Below are 16,952 nucleotides of genomic sequence, written 5' to 3' on the forward strand. Positions count from 1 at the left end.
TTGGACAATAAGAAGAACCATTAGATACTTATAACTCTTACTATGTCTGGGTCACTGAGTCTTAGTACTCATTTAAAAAACAAACTGATCAAGGGGTGCCTGGGTGGCTCAGTCTGTTGAACACCTGACTCTTGATTTTGACAGGTTGTGATCCCAGGGTCGTGAGATTGAGTTCCGTGTCAGGCTCCACGCTGAGAATGGAACTTGCCTGAGATTCTCTCTCTCTCCCTACCTCTCTCCCTTCCTCACATGCTCTCTCTCTTTCTAAATTAAAAAATGTTTTAAACTAAAAAGAAAATGAATCAAACAGTAAAATATAGTCCCTATTTTCAGGGAATTCCTAATTTACAGTAGGATAAAGGGAACGATAGTGACCCCAGCAAAACAATTAGAAGTGCCATTTGCTTGTCACATTAGAACCAAATGGCACATTTCTCCAAAGCAAGTCATTAAGGATTTGTGATTGTTTTGTTTCAGAGTAGATTTAGTGACATGGAAAATGCTAGCTTAACCGTGTTCTCCACTCACCAGGCGGGCTGAGTGAGTGCTCACATTTCAGATGATCTAGCCTGGCTACAGGACAAGACATTTGCATAGCAGTTTGGGAAAATTGCCAAACAACAAAATGAAGACTTATGCTTTTGAAATTCCTCTTATTACTGCTTTAATTAAATTGAAGTTTCCAGAGGGATGGACTTTTAAATGAAATTTTAATAGTGCCTCAGCTAATTCCAGTATATTCTTTCATTTTACTCGGCTTTCACAATGTGATCATACTTGGTTTCACTTCCTGGTTTGTCCACACCAGTCTGTTGTTGCTGGGAAATATTTAAATAAAGCGTTTATGGGAGAAGCATATTGTTTTGCAATGGATGAAAGCATTTGGGTTTGATTTTGATTTAGTTCATGTAGTAGTTTTTTAGAACCAAGATTTCTGACGCCTGAACTGGTAAATCGGTTGCCCAAAGAAAACTGTAGGAAAAAAAAAAAAAAAGAAAAAAGAAAAACCTTTGGTGCTGAAGTTAATTAAGTTACCTTGTGGTGAAGTCGTCTACAGAACTGTTTGATTAGGCACCAGTTGAGAAACAAATGAAATGTTGGCCCATAATTAGAGTAATTGTAACTTGATTTTAAGCAGAGGCTTGATTGCGTCGTGAGTGACATAATGCCTAAGGATTTTTCCAGAAGAAGAGCCTGGTATATTCTTAAACTGATGGCCTGCTTATGGCATGTTAAACATGGCCACTGGTCCATCTGGCACCATTTTGTGTTGTGTTTTTAAAAAGGCTGTGTGTGTTACAGCATTGCATCAAGTGGTGGGCTATTAATTCTAAAAGTGATATTTTTACCCCAAAACTTCTGATTTCATCAAAGTATTCAGGTACTGTCTAGTGTAAAACAAAACAAAACAAAAAACTAATCAAATCAATTTCTCTTTTGAAAACACCAATTAAGCAGAAAAGGCTGCTCCCTCAAAATCTAATTGTTCTGTCCAGGTGTACCATTTGACTGGCTAATCTGAAAATTTAATTTTTTTAAGCATAACTATTTTTCTGCTTGAGATTTTAGTTTTGCAGCTCATTTATGTTTAATGAGGTGATCTGATATATACCTTAATATAGAATTAGGGCTCCTGCTCTTGTTGTCAAACCCCCTGCAATGAATTCTCCTGATGCTTTCAGATTAATTTCTCTAATATATACTAACATGCCCTTAAATGTATTTTTTCCATCATTCCCCTATTCAGACACCATCAAGGGTTCCCTACTGGTTATATGATCAAATGCAAATTACTTTCTGCTCTCATAAAAATATTTTGTTATTAATTCTAAAAGTAAAATTAAACTAATAAAAGTGACCCTAAAACAATAATTTCTCAGGCCTGAGCTGTGTCTTGAAAAGTTCTTAGCCTGACATTGGAGACTTTCTTTACTATTTGACCCTAATCTACTTATGTCTGTTATTTCTGTCTCAAAAATTCTATTCCATCTGTATATGTCTCTTCACTAATTCCTAAAATTCACCTCAGAATCCTCCTACCTTCTTTATTTGTTCCTTCATTCCTCCATATAAAATATGTGCTCTATTATTCTTACCCCTTCTACCTCTTATCCCGAAGGATAAGATTTATGCATACATAAATCCTATGCATCTTTCGTGATCCACTCATAACTCCTCTGCCGTAAGTATTATTCCTTTGGTGTATATTACCCTAAGATGCCACTAAGATGCCCTAAGATGTAATCCAGTTGAGCTTTCTTGTATTCATGCTTTATTTCACTAAAGCATGAGCTCCTCTCAAAGGTCAGGTCTGTGTTCGACACCCTTCTATTCCCTTCAACATTTGGGCTGATGCTTTGCACCTTTGTCGAAAATAGGTCACGATTGTTGAGGACACCTAGTGTAAGAGTGGATGCAGGATAGGGCATCCTATCACACTCTCTGTTAAGGTCCCATCTCTGGCCATGACACAAGTTGGTGGTATATAGGGTCCTCTTTACTTCTACATCTGTTCAGCTAGCAGCAGCTAAGTTGCTGGCTTCCTTGAATGGGTAAGACTTTCCACAATCAAAACAGATGGTGTTGTCAAATATAAACGGAAAAATATTATTTCTTGTGGGTGGTAAGGGGGGAAAAAAAGGACACGGGAAAAAAAACACACCATTAGCTTTCTTGGCACAGTCTTTCTGCCTTTCAAGTTTGGTTGCTAAGAAATGACCGAAGATTCATTTGCTGTGTACAAAGGAGAAACTTAGGTCACTAACCCGGAGATTATGCTTCTTGTGCAGCTGAATTTGTCACTGAGCCAGACAAAGCCCCACCCTGATTTAGAAGTCATGTGTTAAACTTCCAGATGGGGAATGTGACTTCTGTCTCCTGAGAAGCCATCAAAACTCTAAAATTCCCAGGTTCCTCTCCTTTGCTAACATCAAATGAAGCCTCAGAATCCTGCTGGCCTCTGAAGCCCAAAGCCAAACCTGTGTGCAGAAACTCCGCCTGTCACCTTTGCAATGTGGGGCATTCTCCCTGATTCCTAGTAGTTATTTGTGGGTTCCTTTAGAAGCCTGACCTTGCTTTATCACTTCAGTATGCCCTGAGCTGCCTGAAATTATACTTAATGCCATGGCTGAGCTAAACCTCTCTTCTCTGCTGATAGGTCTTGAATCTGCTAAATGTCTCAGGGGCTTCTGCATGTCAAGTGGAATTTGGAGAATTGAAGATGATGCAGTGGTTGTAGGAAGTTGTTGTGGTCTTTGCTCCAAGCAAGGAGGTCTAATTTTAACTCTTTTCTCCGTTCACTTAATGTTTAATAGCAGCTTCTGCCTGTACGAATACAGGGCCATACAGTGATGAGCATGATACATGTAGACCAGACCTCATAGACCTTATAGTTTAGTGGGAGAGAAATAAACTTTTTATTTTGAACAATTTTATTTGAACAATTGCATGAAGATGTGTGACCAGCACTATGAAAGCCAGGGAGAGAAAACTAAAAGAGCTCGTTGTGACAGGCCTGGTCAGAGTGAGCAGGGAAGGCTTCCCTTAGGAAGAAAGTCTGTAAGTCATTGACTCAGGAAGTCCGTGGCTTAATGACTGCTATTTGGGCCTTGAAGGTGAATTTGACCTTCTAAGTGTGCTGCTTTGCACTCTTCCAAATTGCAACTATTTTGAATAGGAATTAGCCCTCCTGTGACACTGTTCTTAGGCAGTGCTGTGCTACCAGTGGTACCATATGTATTTGGTCTTTGCTCCTGGCACAGAGCTAAAACCCTTGAAATTTCCTGATAGGAGCGCCTTTTGTTACTCATAATGAGCCCTTCTTAGCCATACCTGAGTTTATGCTAATGAGGTGACTCTGGGTCCCTGGAGAATTTCAGGTTGGGGGCTGGTCACCAGGGGAACCAGCCTTGTGATTAGAGGGTTGGAACTTTTTTTTTAACGTTTTGTTTTTTGTTTTTTGTTTTTTGTTTTTTGTTTTTTTGAGAGGGAGAGGGAGACAGAGCACGAGCAGGGGAGGGGCAGAGAGAGAGGGAGACACAGAATCTCAAGCAGGCTCCAGGCTCTGAGCTGTCAGCACAGAGCCCGATGTGGGGCTCGAACTCCAGAGCGACAAGGTCATGACCTGAGCCAAAGTCATACACTGACTGAGCCACCCTGGAGCCCCAAGGATTGGAACTTTAAATCCGACCTTGGGGGAGCAGGGAGGGGAGAGGGGTTGGAGATGTTTCATTGCCAGTGACCAGTGATTTACACAGGTCAACCATGTCTATGTAACGAAACGTCCATAAACACCCCTAAATGACAGGGTTTGGGGAGCTTCCCGATTGGTGCTTGGGAGGGTGGCACTTCAGATTGGACATAGAAGCTCCACATCCACCACCTCCCCTTCCCCCACCGAGACTACCACCAAATACCATGCGGTGTGCATCTCTTCCATTTGATGTTCCTGAGTTGTATCCTTTAGTAATAAACCTACTGCTTTGTGTTTTCCTGATTTCTGTGAGTCGTTCAAATGAATTGCCAAACTTAAGGAGCAGGTTACGGGAACCCTTGGATCTATTACAAAGTCAGACAGAAGTGTGGGTTGTCTGGGTCCTGGGACTTGTGACTGGGTCTGACATGGGGGCAGTCTTGTGGGACTGAACCCTTAAACCTGTACAGTCTCACGCTATCTCGAGGTAGTGTCAGAATAGGACCGCACAGTAGGACACCCATACAATGTCAGAAAAAAGACATCTTGCCATGTTTACTCTAAATGTGAACCAGACATTTTTCTGCTCTGGCAGAGGATCAAGTGGAAACCAGTGATTTTGACTACCAGCAGCCATTATCCAAGTTGCACACATGAAGCATTAATTTAACACCAAGGTGAAAGTGGACTTTTTACCTGAAACATAGACGCCAGGAGGGCTTGTTCTTTCAAAACTGACCTCTCTCTCTGTTAATGCCCTTGCTGGATGCTTCAGTCTTCCACACCTTCTTCCAGGGAAGAGATAAGCAGTGTCAGCTGACTGGAATGTTGTAAAAGGCCTTCTCTGGGTTATACGTAGGTAGGCATGGCTGCACTTCATTGGCATTGTGAGCCAGAGGTTGTGGGTGTTAACGTTGTCTTTTCTTCTTTCTCCAACTGACAGAATATAAATGGTCCATTATCGGTCCATTTTTGCAAGGTTGCCTTGGGAAAGAATTTTCTACTTGTTGTCTTCTCACTGTGCAATTCTGTGTTTGGGCCACAAATTTCTACCTGGACCCCTGGGCCTTTCGGAAATATTCCTTTGACTTTGGTAGTGGGACTTCAATGTTAGGAGGTGTCAGTGACCTTGTAACTCTCACTGTTTTGTTTCCTTGGAACCAAAGTGGTATAAGAAAAGTTCACTTCATGGGTTGTTTTGTTTCGATTTAAGATAATATTCCAAGGCCAAAGGCATCCTCTTTTAAAATTATTTTACCGACAAAAAAAACCACTGGCTTTCTTTGTAAGAGTTCACCTTTACATTTATGTACCACTTTAATGACTCCAAAGTACTTCCACAATACTTATTTTAACACCAGCATTGACCCATGGGGCCTGTATGATTGTCCATACTGTACAAGGGAGGCCTGGAAGGCCAGATTGGGTGCGTTGATTTGCTAAGCCCATGTAGATGGTGGTGGAGGCAGGCCAGGGACTCATAGTGCACACTTTCCACACTACAGCCATGCAAAACAGCCCCTGCCTCTCATTCTTGCTTGTGGTGGGAATGGAGAAGTGAGGTTTCACTTGATCAGCAACAAGGTCCCAGGGTTGGGGCAACAAGAGGTATAAAAATAAACAAAAGTTGGACAGTTTGCACTTACGTAAAGCTGCTCCAGAATACGTACAGGGGGAGCAATCACTCTGTATTCCCAGAATTGACTACCATGGCAATGACTGCTGCTGTCCAGGGAGAAGCAAACTTCTGTAAAAATGCTCAGTATCTGGGAGCATAGACACCGGTAACATGTAGATAGGAACAGAGCTAGAAGCTTTAAAAATCCCTTCTCCTCACAGCGCTAGTCCAAAGTGTATCAGAATCCTCGACACAGGCAGTGTGAGCTGGAGTTAGGAGAGCCATAGCTAACTTGTCAGGTTGAGTGAGTGCCCACAGTGAGCCACAGGGTGAAGCACCCTTTCTTCCGAGTCCAGCTATTCTCAAATGAGTGATGATCACCGAATATGTGACCCAGTCTGCCCAGTCTTTTGGAGTCAAGCCCTGGCATTCCTGGGAAGGAAACAGCAAGAGCCAATAAAACACCAAGAGAAGCTGGATAACACTTGTTCCCATCACATTCCATTGTCAGGCCTCCCAACCCCTCCTTGTGATATTATTTTATCTTTATAATAACAAAAAAAAATCAGGAGGTGATATGTTTTAGAAAGAGCTCTCTGGCTGCAATTTGGAAATGGGACCAAGGAGGTCAAGAGAGGAAGACATTCAGTTGTCTTCACCAAAGATTCGATGGGCTTTACCCAAGACAGTGGTAGCAGGAATGCAGAAGGGGCTAGTTTAAGAAAAGAACTTGTAGATTTGAGGCAATAGAGGGAAAGAAGGTTTTGGGGTAGATTCCTGAGCTCTTGATATTACTACCAACCTTCAGCATCATTCACCTGTCAGGCTGGATGTTGCTACCAATATTCAGGGATCCAAGAAGAGCAGGTTTGGTGTGGGTGTGAGCAGAAATGGTGGATTTAGTTTGGGATGTGTTGAGTGCGAGTTGTTCCCACACATCTCAGTGAATAGCCAGGAAGGTGTTAGGGAGATGATTTTTAGGCTCTGAGCTAGGAAGCAGGGTTCACCATATGGTTTTGGGGGTCACATATACAGAGGTGGTAGATGATGCTTTCAAGCAGGGGATGTCACCCGAGGAACACATATATGGCACAAGGACCAAATCATGGTGAACTCCGGTGCTTAAGGGAAGGGGTTGTATTAGGACCCTTGCATGGTTTCCAGTTACCTCTCTACCTTCAATTAAAATCAGTGCTTTTATTAATATGCTTGACCCAATGACTTTCTTTTCTTGCTATGAACCACTTTTACTCTCTTTTTAGCAAGACTGATTTATTAGTTGCCAATTGTAGACCATTCATTGCTCTCTTTCTAAGAAAACCTACACTGTTGGTCTTTGAATTCATGTTTTCTCTGGTGCTGTCACTGTTTTCTTTTAAAGACCTCAGTTTTCACCACTCCAGAGGCGTCTTTTCAGATTAGGTGTCCCCCAACTCTGACTGCAATTAATTAACTCAGAGGACAGTGGAATACTGGAAGTGGAGGGTCTATCTATCATTTGGGTTTTCCTCCAACGTGACAAGTAAGTAAAGTCAGGTCAAATGAGGTAAAGTAACTTACTTAACTTATACTGTCAGATCAGTGGAAAGCAGGAAGTAGAAACTGGGTCTCCTGACACCTAGTCAGGGGTTTTCTGATAAGCCATACTGCCTTGTGGTCTTGATTCTTCCCTATGCCACTGTGATGGTTACTTTCCTTTATTTAAATATCCAGTCTCATTCCTGTATTCCCTCATCCTCCTGCAGTATACCCCATACAGAGAGGCAGAGCAATGATTTCTCTTATTAAATTAGCTCTCATTTGATATGGATCATTACCTCTGTCCTCTTGGGCCTTAGATGGTCATTTCCATCCCACATATCCAGAGCCCAAGGAAGTAACAAGGCAACTGTACAAAAATGAGTTCATAATTATGAGAGTCTCAGGAACTGATTGATTGATGAGTGTAAGTGCCCAGTACATATGTCTGCTATCACTAAAGCAAATTGTTATGATTACTCTTCTTTAACTACTTCCCAACACAGATACAGTCTCTCCACATTACCACCAACCTCTCCCTCCACCCCAACTCCCACCCTGACCCTCCAAACCCCCATCTGCCTCTCTCCCCAGCCCTCCTTCACATTAGGCTATCCTTGTTGACACCTTCTGCTAGATTGACCTCTTAATAAAAGAAGATTAATAAGAGGCTCAAGTACTTTTCAAACCCATCTAAAGTTATTGGTGATTTTTGTAAACATATGGGTGCTTCAATGATTAGTTTAGGGGGAAAAAAGATCTCATAGGCATGCTTACCTAGATAGTCACTGGAAGATTTTTGAATGTGTTAGCTTCATATATGGCTATTTATCTAGGATAAAAGAAAATCTATGCCTTTTCTGGACAAATTAGTAGGATCATATTCTCTCACACAGCCAAATCCTAATTCAAGGTAACAAACAAAATTGATAATTAAATAGTATTTATTATAATCTATGGATTATGGCTAAAGCAAATTTGACACAGTAGACACTTTGTATTGGTGTGCCTTCTAGGACATTGGGGCCCACACTATATTTAATTTGCATAATCCATTTTGTTAATTTAAAGCAGTCAGAACAGTTTTTATGTTTTACATGGTTATAGGTTCTTTGTGGTAAAATATACATGACATAAGATGTACATTGTTAACCATTTTTAAGTGTATAGTTCTGTGACAGTAAGTTCATGCACATTGTTGTGCAACTATGGATTTTAAAACATGGCCTTTGCTTGGGTGACACTGGCTCTATCTGACTTGCCTGCAGCATGAATCTTGACTCGAAAGACAGGCACTGCATCAAAAAGTGGGGGTTCCTTGCCCAGGCTAACTTACTTTTGTATCAGCATGTATTGTTTTGTCTTCCCTCTGGGCCATATATTAAATAATTGAGGTAAGTTACATTTATATTTCACAACACTTTCTAATAACTGGAGTCATGTGATATATTGCAAAATCCAACATGCAAATCACTCATTTAGGTGGAGAACGAAACCCCCTAACATCCAGTCTGGTTTCTCTTTACAGGATAAGACTTTAAAGCCAATCTTTAAAAGATTAATTTTGGATAAAGCTGCTACACTGTTAATAAATTACCACTTTTGAGTGCTTACTTTGTACCTGCTGCTGTGCTAAGCATTTGATTTATGGTTATCTCATTTAATTCTTAAAATAACTCCATTGTCCCTATTTTATAGATGAGAAAATTGATACTTAGCTTATCTAAGATCAAGCAGGTGGTAAATGACCAAGTCAAAGATGGATCTGACCTTAACCATTCTGCTGCAGCTCCCTTCCAGGTCTCTCAAACATTCATGAGAGTTTTATAATAAGAATTAGGCCTAACAAAGGCACTAACATACTAGAAAGTAACAAACATACTGAAGGCATGTGATACTTCTTTATTAAGTAATTCAGAAGGAATGTCCTCTGCAGGGGATATGGTATTAATTTCTTGGAACTGCATTTTAATAGGAAAGCCAGGAAGAAAAGCCTCATAAAATATCATTTAAATACAGATTCAACTTCAGTTAGTTATCCCTCTTGTCATAAAATTGATGGGGGAATGTTTCTTTGTAAGAAGCTGTGCCTGCAGGGTGCACCCTTGCTCTGGCTATCTGGCATGTCAGTCTTAACTAATTACATAATAGAGGCAGGCAGGATGGAGGGAGCGTTTGTTGATTCTGTATGGGGATGGAGTACTGAGTAATGAGCTGGGAAACCTGCAGAGATCGGATTTTTAGATTGTGTCTTTTGGTTCCTCTAAAAGATAGATTGTGATTTTTTTTTTTTTTTTTACAGAGAGATGCCACGTTCTATATAAAACTCCTTTTTATATAGTTCATTGGAGAGGCGGTGTAGCAGATGGCTCATAGCGCTGGTTGGTGTGAATTTGGGGTTCGCTGTGTGAGCTTGAGCAAGTTTCTTCATTTCTCCAGTCCTCAACTTTCTCACCTTTAGAGCTAAGATCATAATACCTCCCTCACTGAATACACGGTAATGGTAGCCTCCCCTTTTCCATTTCCTACCTCTTAATTCAACAGCTAGTTATTACTAAGAATCTCTCGTGTGTTAGGTCCTGCCCAGGACACTGCACTCTTCAAAAAGCTCAAAGGGAGAGGCTGAAAGGCATCTAACCAGCTCTTTGTGATGCAGTTTAATGGCAGTGTAATAGAACTATCAGTACTCCCTAAATGCTGAAGAAGCCTGAGGAATGTTTTGAGTACTTTTCTGAGTGGGGGGAGAGTGGATAGCAGCATTCATTTTAAACATCTTTTGTGTTTAACGGTCATTTAGTACTTGGTGAACATTAACCCTTTTAGGATTAATTTTAGGGTCAGAAGTGAATTTGATCTAAATACCAGGGTGATTTGCAATGCATGGCAATTGATATTTATCATTGGGTTAAGAATATGTGGTAATGGATGTAACATTCTTTACAGTGATCCCTATGAGAAGTTACCAATTTTATGAGACTGAAACCATCCAAAAGACATACAGTATTTTGAGCTTGGTCATAGCTCACAGGAATTGTGGAATTACAATACTTACAGAGCATCTAAGATCTGGCAGACCCTGAGGAGATGAGAAATATTCTTGCCTTCCCAGGGCCTATGGTCTTGGGGATGGGTGGGAAGGGCAGGTAGGCACAAAACAGCATGATACACACCATCCTTGTTGGGGTGAAAACTCGATACTTCCACTGGTCTTGGTATTATTCCTGTTGCATTGTACTTTTCATTTGTATAAAAGAATTGTGAAATCATAATTTGATAAGATATTAAAGCCATTTAGGAATGCTGTGGCATTTATCCAGTGACCCATCACTGATTCAAAATGACTCACCATCATTATAATGCAGCCAGTCATGGTAAATTGACAGCGGTTCTCCGTTCAGGTTTGTGAGATGTCATGTTTGGTGGTGAAATTGGCAGGTGTAAATTTTTTTCCTTTCTTCCTGAAGAGTGAAGGCTTAGCCTCTGCTTCTGAATCTCTGGATGTATCATGGGGTGATGGAAATGCCAGAGGTTCTGTCCCCTCCCTCTGCTTTGCTTTCTCACCCTTTGAGACTCATCATGTGTGTGGTTGGGTTCACGGACCATTCACAGAGCTGGGCCTCTTCCTCTGTACTTGGTTCCTAACTGGGTGGTAAGACCTGGCCTAGTATTATTTGTTCACTCAGTAATTATATACTAAATATTTATGGTGGGAATAGGGGCAAGACTGAAACATGGGGGAACAAGAGATAAGCTAATAATTTGTTACCCTGGGCAGGCTAATGATTTGATGCCACTTCAGACTGTTATTCTTTATATATTTATTCACAACATTTTTTAAGAGGAAAAGCCAAGCCCTGTGTGAGAGGGAAAGGGTAGCCAAAGAACCCCTCAAGTTCCTAGGATCTCAACTGACCAGAAGTAAAATAGCAGACCCCTTCTTTTTCCTTGCAACCACACTCTGTACAATCCCTGAGAAAAGTTCTGGTGGATACTATTCTTATTTAATCTAGTTAAGTTTCCAGAGATGTTTTCAACACCCTGCTGATGAATCTGTACATGCAAGCTGCCGTAACATGCAGGCTTTTAATCTAGCACTGAAAAGAGATACCGAGAGCAGTCCTGGAGATATAGATAATAAGATGCTGTCCCAGCACTCAAGGAACTTGAGGCAATAGCTTATTGTATACGATAAAACAGTGGGAGAGAACTGTTAGTGTCATAGGAACACAGATGGAGGTCAAGGTGGCTCATGGAAGTGATTCATGGAGGTGATCAGGATAGGACAGATGGTGAAAGGAAATGTCCCTCTTTTAAGTACATCTGGTATTCATAGTTTGAACTTTTCAAACTGATGAAATAGGCTATTATATAACCTAAAGCCTTAAACTTACGGAATGGCCCAAGGCAGGATGAATAAGTGTGATATTGCAGTGACTCTTGCCATATCTGACTTACAAAATGAGATCGGGTTACTATGCAGAGATTTTTGACTTCTTGCTAAACCTTAAAGGGAAAGATTTTATTTAGCCATACCTAAAACACAAATGTGCCCAAATGGAAAGCCAATTTTCAGATCCCAAAGTTTTATAACCGTTCTTTGCTTAACTACAAAGGAGTTCGTTTTGTCAGTCTCCCCTATCTCTAGTGACCAGAAGGAAATCAGAGCATCCAGACTTCTCTGCTTTCAAAGTAAAAGGCTGGGGGCCTCCTGTTTTTCTGTCATAGTTGATTGTCCCCTATTGTTCTTTAATCCCCAGTACTTGGGGGGGAGGGGCGGGTATTCCCTTATATGTCCCTCACTAGGAACCTCCCAGAGGGAGCTCTTATTTGAGAAAGGCAATTCTTAGTGTTGTGTGTCCTCTCCTAATCTTCCAGAATACGTGTTTTGAGATTATTTTGGAATTGCCTTTGTAAGTGAAAGTGAACACGTCTCGTGTCCTGCCACTGGGGAGAGAAAATGTTTTTGAGGGGGTAGGTGATGCCAGTTTTATAACACCCATTAGCCTCGCAAGCTGGAGGAGCCACTGACCCCACAGCCCATGTCAGCACGGGTCGGTCAGCGTTACTCTGGCAATCAGAGTCCTGCCTGTTTTTAAGCTGCCTAATGTGGACTATTTATTCTGTTAGAACAAGCATTGTCATTTAGTATTTTCACATTTCATTTTTCTAACTGGTGCTTTTGTTTGGGGCTGAGGAGGAAGAAAGGCGATAACTTTTGCTGTAGTTTCTAAAATTAGTTTGAGTGATTTGGTTTTAGCCTGGGTACAGAAACGGAGCTACATTCTGTTGTTTTTTTACTTGGCTGCAGTGACTTCACTCGGAGATGACAAGCTGTCATTGTAAGAGCTGTCGTTCCATTTCCGTCTTCTCAGCAAAATACTCCTCTGGTGTAGGTAAATAAATGTTAATGAAATTTGTTAATAAAACATGTTGAAAAGCATTCACCTCCACTCCGTCAAGAAATGCAAAATAAAGAAACAATAAAATAACTTAGAATGGAATTAGCACAGTTTTGTGTTTTTGGTTTTTTTGTTTTTGTTTTTTTAATGATGATGACCACATCTGGTGAGGGTGCTACTCATATATTGTTTATAGAAAAGAAAATCAGTGTATTTCTTGAGAAACAATTTGTTGTTATATATCAGAAGCCTTAAAATGTTTATGCCCTCTGGCCCATTACTCTCACTTTTAGAGATCTATGCAAAGGAAATTATATGAACAGAGTACAGGGATATTTGCAGTATTATTAGTAAAGGGGGAAAAAGGGAAAATCCAAGATTCAGTAAGGAAATATTTTTTTTAACTATGACATACGTAGGTACTATTACACTCCTAAGAAAAATGATGTTGGGCTCCTTGGGTGGTTCAGTCAGTTAAGTGTCTGACTCTTGATTTTGGCTCAGGTCATGATCTCAAGGTTCGTGAGATTAAGATTGAGTCTCCCTGTCACCACAGACCTCTCTCTCTCTCTGCTTCTCCCCTGAATGCTGTCTGTCTCTCAAAATAAATAGGGGCCACCTGCGTGGCTCAGTCTGTTGGGTGTCTGACTTCAGCTCAGGTCATGAATGATCTCACGGTTCATGGGTTTAAGCCCTGCATCAGGCTCTGTGCAGCCTGCTTGGGATTCTCTCTTCTCTCTCTCTTTCTCTCTCTCTCTCTCTCTCTCTCTCTCTCTCTCTGCCCTTCCTCCACTCACACTTTCTCAAAAGAAATGAATAAGCTTAAAAATTTATAAATAAATAAACTTTATTATAAAAGCAAAAACAAAAATGATGTTCAGGGACATGCCTGGCTCATTCGGTAAGAGCATGTGACTCTTGATCTTGGGGTTGTGAGATCAAGCCCCACATTGAGAATAGAGATGACTTCAAAATAAAATCTTTTTTTAAAATGCTGTTTAGAGAAACTGTGACAACACTGAGAAAGCCTATGATAAATAATAGGAGGCAAAAATGTTGTGCCATTGAATTTTACAATGGCATAGTTTGTGTAAAACTAGCAGGCCAGCAAACAACAACAAAAAAACAAAAACGGTGGCAACAAAAACTGGAGAAACTATCCCAAATATTGGCTCCCCCCACCCCACCATGTTTCCTCTTTTTTCTATAAGAAACATGGATATTTTCAATGGGTTTTTTCAATGGGATTTTTCTATTATTTATAAAGTGAGTGGTACCTGAGATATAATGCTTATCTCATTCTCAAGTAAACATTTAATGTTCATATTTTATGCCTTGTAAATTGCTGTGGTGATGACATTAAATTGTAACTTGTGCTAGTCCCTGGGTCACTCCCTGGGTATTAGTTGATAACCTTTGCAAGAGATCAGAAGGTGATCTCTTTAACAACGCTCACTTTTTTAGTTACTTTTTGTATGTTTCATAAAGTTATTATAGATGTTGGAAATCTTACAGCTGCATGAGCGGATAACTTGTCTTGCAGTCTGATGGGTAAAATGTAACAATATGTTTATGATTTCTCTTTAGGAATTTTTCAAATAGAAACTAATTGCAGAGTTTCCAGTTGACCACCATTCATAGGGTAAGACTAACGTTCTGAATTGTGAACACGTGGTAAAGATAATTACTCTTAACATTGGTAGCTTGGGGCAAATACTGAATACTTAGTATGTAAAAAGAGATTGTTATTTCGACCGACATTTTGAATAAAATCTTTTTTACGTTTTTCAGCCAGTTAATAAACAATTAAATCTCTGTACATTTTGGTAAAATGTCATCTTGCTATCCTTCATTGGTCTTGTATGTTGCAAAATATATGTGTGTATGTTTGATATTTGTCATTTTTTTAAACCTTAAAGATCTGAGGAATTTAATGTCAATGACAGGCTTAGACTCTGTAACTCCATGTCTATAGTTTTCTAGGTTTTGTTCAAGGTAGTGTTTTTTATGCATGGAATCAATTTGCCATGTTTCCATAAGTAAACGATAGCCATGCTTTCCCAAATTACGTAAGTCAAAAATAAAAAAGTCCTATTCTCTGTTCCTTCCTAGAAACATCACTTATCTTTTATAATTGTGGCAAATTAATCTTAAATTAGTTCTGTGGCAGAGGTTTTGACTTTGACGTAATGACCGATGAATTTGTACACTGTATTAAGTAGCATGACTCTCTAGTATTGTGAATATGACAGATATCTTGAAAAGTGTATCGCCCAGCTCTGAACATATATAATCTAGGTTAAGGAGTGGTGAGGACAGTGCCTCTGTCCTCCAATGTATTGTGAACACCCTTCTTTTTATAGATGAAGGTATAGATCCTTTGATGTCTTCAGTATATCCACATAGCCCTGCTGATCTGCTGAGTTGACTGTGAATTTTTAAAAGCTAACATGAGATCAGCTACTTCTCTACTTAAGGCTCTTCAGTGTCTTTCCCATCACTCCTGGGCTGTTTCTTATCCAAACTCTGTGTATTGTCTGCAGGCCCTCTCACTCTTCTGCTTTCCCCAGGTTCCTGACTTTCCAGCCTGGGGCCTCCTTTCTGATCACCCATTCATAAGCTTCTTCCTCCTTCTACTTGGAATGATCTTCCCCAATAAATGATCTTCCCCAATATCATTGCATGGCTGGCTCCATTCAGGTCTAAAGAGGCCTTCCCTGTCTGCCCACTCTAAAGGAGCTCTAGGAGCACCTGGGCAGCTCAGTCAGTTGAGCGTCCAACGTCATGACCCTCAGGTCACAATCTCACGGTTCATGAGTTTGAGCCCCACATCGGGCTCGGGTTCACTGCTGTCAGCGCAGAGCCCCCTTCATATCCTCTGTCTCTCTCTGTCTCTCAAAAATAAACAAACATTTAAAAACGCTTTAAAAATAAATAAAGGAGTTCTATATTCTTCATGGCATTTCTGATTTTATTATGGTTGTCTGTTTGGTTGCCTCTCCTCCCTTTTTCCTCAGTAAGGTCTCTGAGAGCAGGGATCTTTCTGTCTTGCATATCTATATTTCCTGAACCCTCTGAACTCCCCTGGACACATAATAGGCATTCTACAGACTAAAATCCTGACCTCTCTTTGAGAAATGCTGCTGTTAAGATATTTCACCCATTCTCTTTGGGTATTTTCTTTATATAGAATCAGATGTAGTACGTACTAGGTTTAGCCGTCATCCCACCCATTTGATACTGGTGACAGCATGACATGGTGGTGCTGACTTTCAACTATGCGTGTCTTCTGTCCACAATAGGACTGTAAATCCCATGAAAGCAGAAACAAGGTCTCATATTTTCTCGGTATGCTTTTGTAGTCCTAGCCTCCATAATTGAGTGCATATAAATGTTAAATTTAGAGAAAGGGTTAAGACTAGTGGCTTAATCATATTTTTAGCATTTCTAGAGCATACTGGTTTGTCCCAAAGCAAAAAAAAAAAAAAAAATCATTTTGATTTATAGTTAAAAATATATATATAACAAAGAAATTCTGGACTCCATTTGCAAATTCATGTTATGAAACCCTGTTTATTTTGTTAGGAAGAGCCTATTATTAATTAGGACAGGTGGCCAGAATCAATGCTCTCAACCTCCCAGCTCTTTTGAAATTAGGAAATGTGACCATAATTCCATGCCCTGGAGAAGCAACTTAAACACCTCTAAACTTTAGGTTTCTTATGTGTAAAGAGTTGCACTCTGATCTCCATGGTTTCCTCCTGGATTAAATAGCCCATGTGACTCTGCTCTTGTGAAAGTAAGTAACCAGTGGAGAAGCAATTGTAATGGTGATCTCAGCTATCAGCCAGACATTCGGAAGGAGAGCGTGTAGATTCACAAGAGCCAAATTGCTTGTTTACTGTGGGTGGTGGGAGGGGGAGGCAAGAAGACATTTTTATTAACAATGAAGATGGTGGAGAAAGGTCTGAGGTTGCCTTCTGTTTACACATCCTAAGAATTATGTAGCCACTGGTGGCTTATGTGCTAGTGTTAATATTATAATGTGACTGCAACTTCTTTCATTTTAAATGGATTCTAGAGAATTTGGTAGCTTACTGAACTCATCAAAGAATTGAGATGTCTTTTCCTGAAAGGACAGTCGCCATCTACGTTAAATGAATTGTGTGTTCTGTAACTGTTAGAAACAAGGAAAAGTAAAACCACGTTTTACTTTTTTAAGTTC

At 40.2% G+C, this 16,952-nt stretch overlaps 1 protein-coding gene across 13 annotated transcripts in view; it reads left to right on the plus strand.

The window, feature by feature from the left end:
* The window catches only part of LRRC8B (leucine rich repeat containing 8 VRAC subunit B), a 90,460-nt gene that overhangs the window by 26,699 nt on the left and 46,809 nt on the right, over positions 1-16,952 (plus strand). For 10 of the 13 annotated variants that reach the window (XR_006206275.1, XR_006206274.1, XM_042952711.1 and 7 more), the window contains exons 1-3: positions 9,631-9,825; positions 12,637-12,721; positions 14,315-14,369. The gene's annotated coding sequence lies outside the window, so the exon portion shown is untranslated. Of the gene's footprint in view, positions 1-9,630; positions 9,826-12,636; positions 12,722-14,314; positions 14,370-16,952 lie in introns of those variants that run through there. The other 3 variants (XM_042952707.1, XM_042952708.1, XM_042952710.1) reach the window with 2 other exon arrangements.

Source organism: Panthera leo, chromosome C1 (assembly GCF_018350215.1).
Source record: "Panthera leo isolate Ple1 chromosome C1, P.leo_Ple1_pat1.1, whole genome shotgun sequence".
NCBI classification, from domain to species: domain Eukaryota; kingdom Metazoa; phylum Chordata; class Mammalia; order Carnivora; family Felidae; genus Panthera; species Panthera leo.